Source organism: Salvelinus alpinus, chromosome 28, assembly GCF_045679555.1.
Source record: "Salvelinus alpinus chromosome 28, SLU_Salpinus.1, whole genome shotgun sequence".
Classification (NCBI taxonomy): Eukaryota; Metazoa; Chordata; class Actinopteri; order Salmoniformes; family Salmonidae; genus Salvelinus; species Salvelinus alpinus.
The window spans coordinates 25,589,344-25,596,448 of NC_092113.1; positions in this window are offsets into that span (position 1 = coordinate 25,589,344).

The window sequence follows — 7,105 nt, forward strand, 5'->3', positions numbered from 1 at the left end:
GCGTCTCTTTAGAGGAATCAGCCAATTATTGAAGTTGGTTGCCCCGATACAGGTAGTTAGCAAATCAACTGCAACTGTTACCAGAGGTGGCTTTGACTGTATGCCCAATCACAAAGGGTACATAACGTACAGGTATTATGCGACCAATAGGACACATACAGCGAAAAATACGTTCCCCCTGCAGATATCCTTTTGGTCATGGATTCGCAAATGCGTACCAGGGAGCATAGCTGTGTCTCAGACAAACCTTACAAACCATATCGATAGATAATAGATCAATTGATTTGCAAAAAATCTAACAAAGTTGATCAAATGTACAAATGAATTGTGAGTAAAGTAATAACTCTACTGTGGCTTTGGGAGACCAGGGAATATCAAATTAGTGACAATATCTATGGTCTATGTGTATATACAGTGCATTCGGGAAGTATTCAGACCTCTTGACTTTTTCCAGAGTTATTCTAAAATTGATTCAATTAAATTGTTCCCTCAATCTACGCACAATACCCCATATTCAAAAGTAGTATTTTTTTAAATTTTGCAAATGTATAAAAAAAATAAAAAAACATACCTTATTTACATAAGCATTCAGACCCTTTGCTAAGAGACTCGACATTGAGCTCAGGTGCATCCTGTTTCCATTGATCATCCTTGAGATGTTTCTACAACTTGATTGGAGTCCACCTGCGGTAAATTCAATTTATTGGACATGGTTTGGAAAGGCCCACACACCTATCTATATAAGGTCCCACAGTTGACAGTGCATATCAGCGCAAAAACCAAGCCATGAGGTTGAAGGAGCTGTTGGTAGAGCTCCGAGACAGGATTGTGTCGAGGCACAAATTTGGGGAAGGGTACCAAAAAATGTCTGCAGCATTGAAGGTCCTCGAGAACACAGTGGCCTCCATCATTCATAAATGGAAGAAGTTTGGAACCACTAAGACTCTTCCTAGAGCTGTCCGTCTGGCCAAACTGAGCAATCGGGGGAGAAGGGCCTTGGTCAGGGATGTGACCAAGAACCCAAAGGATACTGACAGAGCTCCAGAGTTCCTCTGTGGAGATGGGAGAACCTTCCAGAAGGACAACCATCTCTGCAGCACTCCACCAATCAGGCCTTTATTTATGGTAGAGTGGCCAGACAGAAGCCACTCCTCAGTAAAAGGCACAACATCCCGCTTGGAATTTGCCAAAAGGCACATAAAAGACTCAGACCATGAGAAACAAGACTCTCTGGTCTGATAAAACCAAGATTGAACTCTTTGGCCTGAATGCCATGCGTCACATCTGGAGGAAACCTGGCACCATCCCTACGGTGAAGCATGGTGGTGGCAGCTTCATGCTGTGTGGATGTTTTTCAGGGGCAGGGACTGAGAGACTAGTCAAGATCGAGGGAAAGATGAACGGAGCAAAGTACAGAAAGGTCCTTGATGAAAACCTGCTCCAGAGCACTCAGGACCTCAGACTGGGGCGAGGTTCACCTTCCAACAGGACAACAACCCTAAGAACACAGCCAAGACAACGCAGGAGTGGCTTCGGTACAAGTCTCAATGACCAGCCAGAGCCCGGACTTGAACCCGATCAAACATCTCTGGAAACATGAAAATAGCTGTGCAGCTTGAGAGGATCTATAGAGAAGAATGTGACAAGCTTGTACCATCATACCCAAGAAGACTTGAGGCTGTAATCGCTGCCAAAAGATGCTTTAACAAAGTACTGAGTAAAGGGTCTGAATACTTATGTAAATGTTTTTTTGTTTTTTTATATATATATATATATATATATACACACATTTGCAAAAACATATATATTTTTTGCTTTGTCATTATGGGGTATGGCTGTAACGTAACAAGATGTGGAAAGCCAAGGGGTTTGAATACTTTCCGAATGCACTGTAACTAAGAGACTTGGGCTTTTTTTAAACTAATTGGTATTTTGACCAATCAGATCAGCTCTTTAAAATATCTGATGTGAAAAGATCTGATGTGATTGGTCAAAAGACCAATTAGTGAAAAAAATGTCAGAATTTGGCTGCCTTTGTAAACACAGCCTAGTTTACATTTACCACATGAATAGTACTTCAAAGTAAAATCGAAATTCAGTTTAACCAATATTTACATGAGAGATAGGAGTCATTAGCTGCTGCCAAGGCAGTAGCTACTCTTCCTGGAGTCCAGCAACATTAAAGCAGTTATATATGATTTAAAATATTACATGACATTACATTTCATAACACTTTTCACCTCAGCCCACATATCTACGATAAAAAAAATCTGTGTGTTGTGTGTCTTATCATGTGTATGCGTGTGTCTGTGTCTCTTCATTGTCACTGCTGTTCCATAAGGTGTATTTTTATATTTTTAAAGAAAAAAAGAAAATTATACTGCTTGCATCAGTTACCTGATGTAGAATAGTTCCATGCAGCCATGGACTATGTAGTACTGTGTGCTTCCCAAAGTCTGTTCTGGACTTTGGGATTGTGAAGAGATCTCTGGTGACATGTCTTGTGGGGTATGCATGGGTGTCTGATCTGTGTGCTAGTAGTATAAACAGACAGCTTGGTGTCAGTAGTGCAGATGCAATAAAACTAGGGCCTGTAGAACCTGCATTGTTGATAGTGCTGTTAAGGCAGAGTAGCGCTTTATTATGGACAGACTTCTCCCCATCTTAGCTACTGTTGCATGAATATGTTTTGACCATGACAGTTTACAATCCAGGGTTACTCCAAGCAGTTTAGTCTCCTCAACATTTTTCCATCAGCAAACTTTGATCAATAATGTCAAAAGCTGCACTGAAGTCTAACAAAACAGCTTTTTAATCCACAATTTCTCTCAGCCAATCATCAGTCATTTGTGTAAGTGCCGTGCATGTTGAATGTCTTTCCCTATAAACGTGCTGAAAGTCTGTTATCAATTTGTTTACTGTAAAATAGCATTGTATCTGGTCAAACACAATGTTTTCCAAAAGTTTACTTCGGGTTGGTAACAGGCCGATTGGTCAGCTATTTGAGCCAGTAAAGGGGGCCTAACTATTCTTGGGTAGCGGAAAGACTTGCTTCCCTCCAGGTCAGAGGGCACACACTTTCTTGTAGGCTTAGATTGAAGATATGGCAAATGGGAATGGCAATATTGTCTGCTATGATCCTCAGTAATTTTCCATCCAAGTTGTCAGACCCAGGTGGCTTGTCATTGTTGATAGACAACAATAATTGTTTCATTTCTTCCACACTCACTTTCTGGAAATCAAAATGACAATGCTTGTGTTTCATAATTTGGTTAGTAATACTTGGATGTGTAGTGTCGGCATTTGTTGCTGGCATGTCATGCCTAAATTTGCTAATCTTGCCAATGAAAGTCATTAACGTAGTTGGCAGTATCAATGTGTTTTGTGATGAATGAGCCATCTGATTTAATGAATGATGGAGCTGAGTTTGCCTTTAAGGTGCTCCAAAGCTTTTTACTATCATTCTTTATATAATTTATCTTTGTTTCATAGTATAGTTTCTTCTTTTTATTCAGTATAGTCACATGATTGTTCCATTTGCAGTACGTTTGCCAATCGGTCGTGCAGCCAGACTTATTTGCATTCCTTTGACCTCATCCCTCTCAACCATATATATTTTTTTATTCTTCATCAATCCACAGGAATTTGACAGTTTTCACAGTCATTTTCTTAATTGGTGCATGCTTATTAGTAACTAGAAAAAGCTATTTCACAAATGTGTCAAGTGCAGCGTCTGGTTGCTCCTCATCACACAGCACAGAACAGCAAATATTATTTACATCATCAACATAGGAATCACTACAAAACATATTGTATGACCTCTTATACACTATATTAGGCCCAGCCTTTGGAACTTTGGTTTTCCTAGATATGGCTATTATATTGTGATCACTACAGCCGATGGATTTGGATACAGCTTTAAAGCAGATTTCTGCAGCATTAGTAAAGTTGTGATCAATACATGTTGATGATTTCATTCCTGTGCTGTTTGGTTGACTGACCACCTGAACCAGGTTGCTGGCACTGGTTACAGTTAAAAGCTTTTCATTGTGGGCAGCTTGATGAATGCCAGTCAATATTAAGGTCACATAGAAATTTTACATCTGTTGATATCACATACATAATCAAGCATTTCACACATATTATCCATATACTGACTGTTAGTACTTGGTCTATAGCAGCTTCCCAAAATAATGGGCTTTAGGTGAGGCCAGTAGCAATATTACTTCAATAGTATTTCATGAGATCCTCTCTAACCTTTACAGAAATGTGGCTCTTTATATAGGCCGCAACACCTCCCCCATTGGCATTTCTGTATTTTCTGTTGATGTTATAGCCATGTACTGCTACCACTGTATCACAGGTATTATCTAAGTGAGTTTCAGAGATAGTCAGAATAAGAATGTCATCTGTTACTAGCAAGTTGATTTTATGAACCTCGTTTCTTAGGCTGTATATGTTAATGTAGGCTATTTTCGCACTTTTCTGGGATGCTTAATTGTATTTATTGATTTACTGGGAAGCTTATCATAAGTAGACATGACAATGTTATTTATGTTTGAGCTGATAGTGCAGGGTGAGCTGCACACAGTGGACTTCCTACTAGGGCACACCATAAGAACATAATTACTGTATATAATAGCTGTAGGATCGACAGAGGCATTCAGGGGAGTTAAGAGGGACGTAAATTAGGTTACTTACATTGTGACTGCTACCGCCCCTGGGATAATGTATATTTGCTGCAGCATTACTATAACTCAGCGACACAATGGTATCGGAGCTGGGCTTGGGTCATTGATGTCATTGTCTCAACGCAGCCTTGAAATGCGTGGACAGAGTCCAGGAGCCAAGATGATTTGGATGTACTCTGTCATTCCCGTAGAGCATCTTCTGTTTACAGGTGTCAAAGTTATCTATAAAAGTTATTCCAACAGAGCTATAGTAAACGTTACTCCGTCCATATCTCTGGACGATATCCAAACAGGGATCTAACTAGAGCTAGTCAAGCTCAGGACCCAGAACGAGATCCATAACAGTTGGTGATGGTAATAACCCACTTCTAGCACTACTGATGAATATCAAATGTTATGTTTCACATAAGCACAATTTAGTGTTTACATGTTGTTGCAAGACAAGCATGATTTATAGAGCAGAGATGGGTGCCTCTTTAACCTTTTTTAATACTGAAGATAAGTGATAGACATGTCTGCTGTAATACAGAGGCTGATACAAAGTACTTTACAGTATTCGTCACACCAGTATTTTATGTTAGCTGAGCCAATATTTCTATGCATGCCTACATTCACTTTAAGAGGAGTCTCTTGTGACATGATGAAAAATAAATACACTACATGGCCAAAAGTATGTGGACACCTGCTCGTCGAACATCTCATTCCAAAATCATGGGCATTAATATGGAGTTGATCCCCTTTGCTGCTATAACAGCCTCCACTCTTCTGGGAAGGCTTTCCACTAGAGGTTGGAACATTGCTGCAGGGACTTGCTTACATTCAGCCACAAGACATTAGTGAGGTCGGGCACTAATGTTGGGCGATTAGGCCTGGCTCGCAATCGGCGTTCCAATTAATCCCAAAGGTGTTCGATGGGGATGAGGTCAGGGCTCTGTGCAGGCCAGTCAAGTTCTTCCACACCAATCTCGACAAACCATTTCTGTGTGGACCTCTCTTTGTACACGGGGGCATTGACATGCTGAAACAGGAAAGGGCTTTCCCCAAGCTATTGCCACAAAGTTGGAAGCATAGAATCATCTAGAATGTAATTGTGTGCTGTAGCGTTAAGATTTCCCTTCACTAGAACTAAAGTGCTTAGCCTGAACCATGAACAGTCCCAGACCATTATTCCTCCTCCACCAAACTTTACAGTTGGCACTATGCATTGGGACAGGTAGCGTTCTCCTGGTATCCGCCAAACCCAGATTTGTCCGTCGGACTGCCAGATGGTGAAGCGTGATTCATTACTCCAGAGAACGCATTTCCACTGCTCCAGAGTCCAATGGCGGCGAGCTTAACACCACTCCAGCCGACGCTTTGAGTTGCGCATGGTGATCTTATGCTTATGTGCAGTTGCTCAGCCATGGAAGCCAATTTCATGAAGCTCCCGATTAACAGTTCTCATGCTGACGTTGCTTCCAGAAGCAGTTTGGAAATTGGTAGTAAGTGTTGTAACAGAGGACCGACGATTTTAGTTGACTGGGAAACTCCAGCTGGGCAGAAATTTGACAAACTGACTTGTTGGAAAGTTTGCATCCTATGATGGTGCTATGTTGAAAGCTCTTCAGTAAGGCAATTCTACTGCCAATGTTTGTCTATAGAGATTGCATGGCTGTGTACTCAATTTTACACGCCTGTCAGCAAAGGGTGTGGCTGAAGTAGCACGATCCACTAATTTGAAGGGGTGTCCACATAATTTATATATACAGTGGGGCAAAAAAGTATTTAGTCAGCCACCAATTGTGCAAGCTCTCCCACTTAAAAAGATGAGAGAGGTCTGTAATTTTCATCATAGGTACACTTCAACTATGACAGACAAAATGAGAAAAGAAAATCCAGAAAATCACATTGTAGGATTTTTAATGAATTTATTTGCAAATTATGGTGGAAAATAAGTATTTGGTCAATAACAAAAGTTTCTCTCAATACTTTGTTATATACCCTTTGTTGGCAATGACAGAGGTCAAACGTTTTCTGTAAGTCTTCACACACTGTTGCTGGTATTTTGGCCCATTCCTCCATGCAGATCTCCTCTAGAGCAGTGATGTTTTGGGGCTGTTGCTGGGCAACACGGACTTTCCACTCCCTCCAAAGATTTTCATTGGGGTTGAGATCTGGAGACTGGCTAGGCCACTCCAGGACCTTGAAATTCTTCTTACGAAGCCACTCCTTCGTTGCCCGGGCGGTGTGTTTGGGATCATTGTCATGCTGAAAGACCCAGCCACGTTTCATCTTCAATGCCCTTGCCGATGGAAGGAGGTTTTCACTCAAAATCTCACGATACATGGCCCCATTCATTCTTTCCTCTACACGGATCAGTCGTCCTGGTCCCTTTGCAGAAAAACATCCCCAAAGCATGATGTTTCCACCCCCAT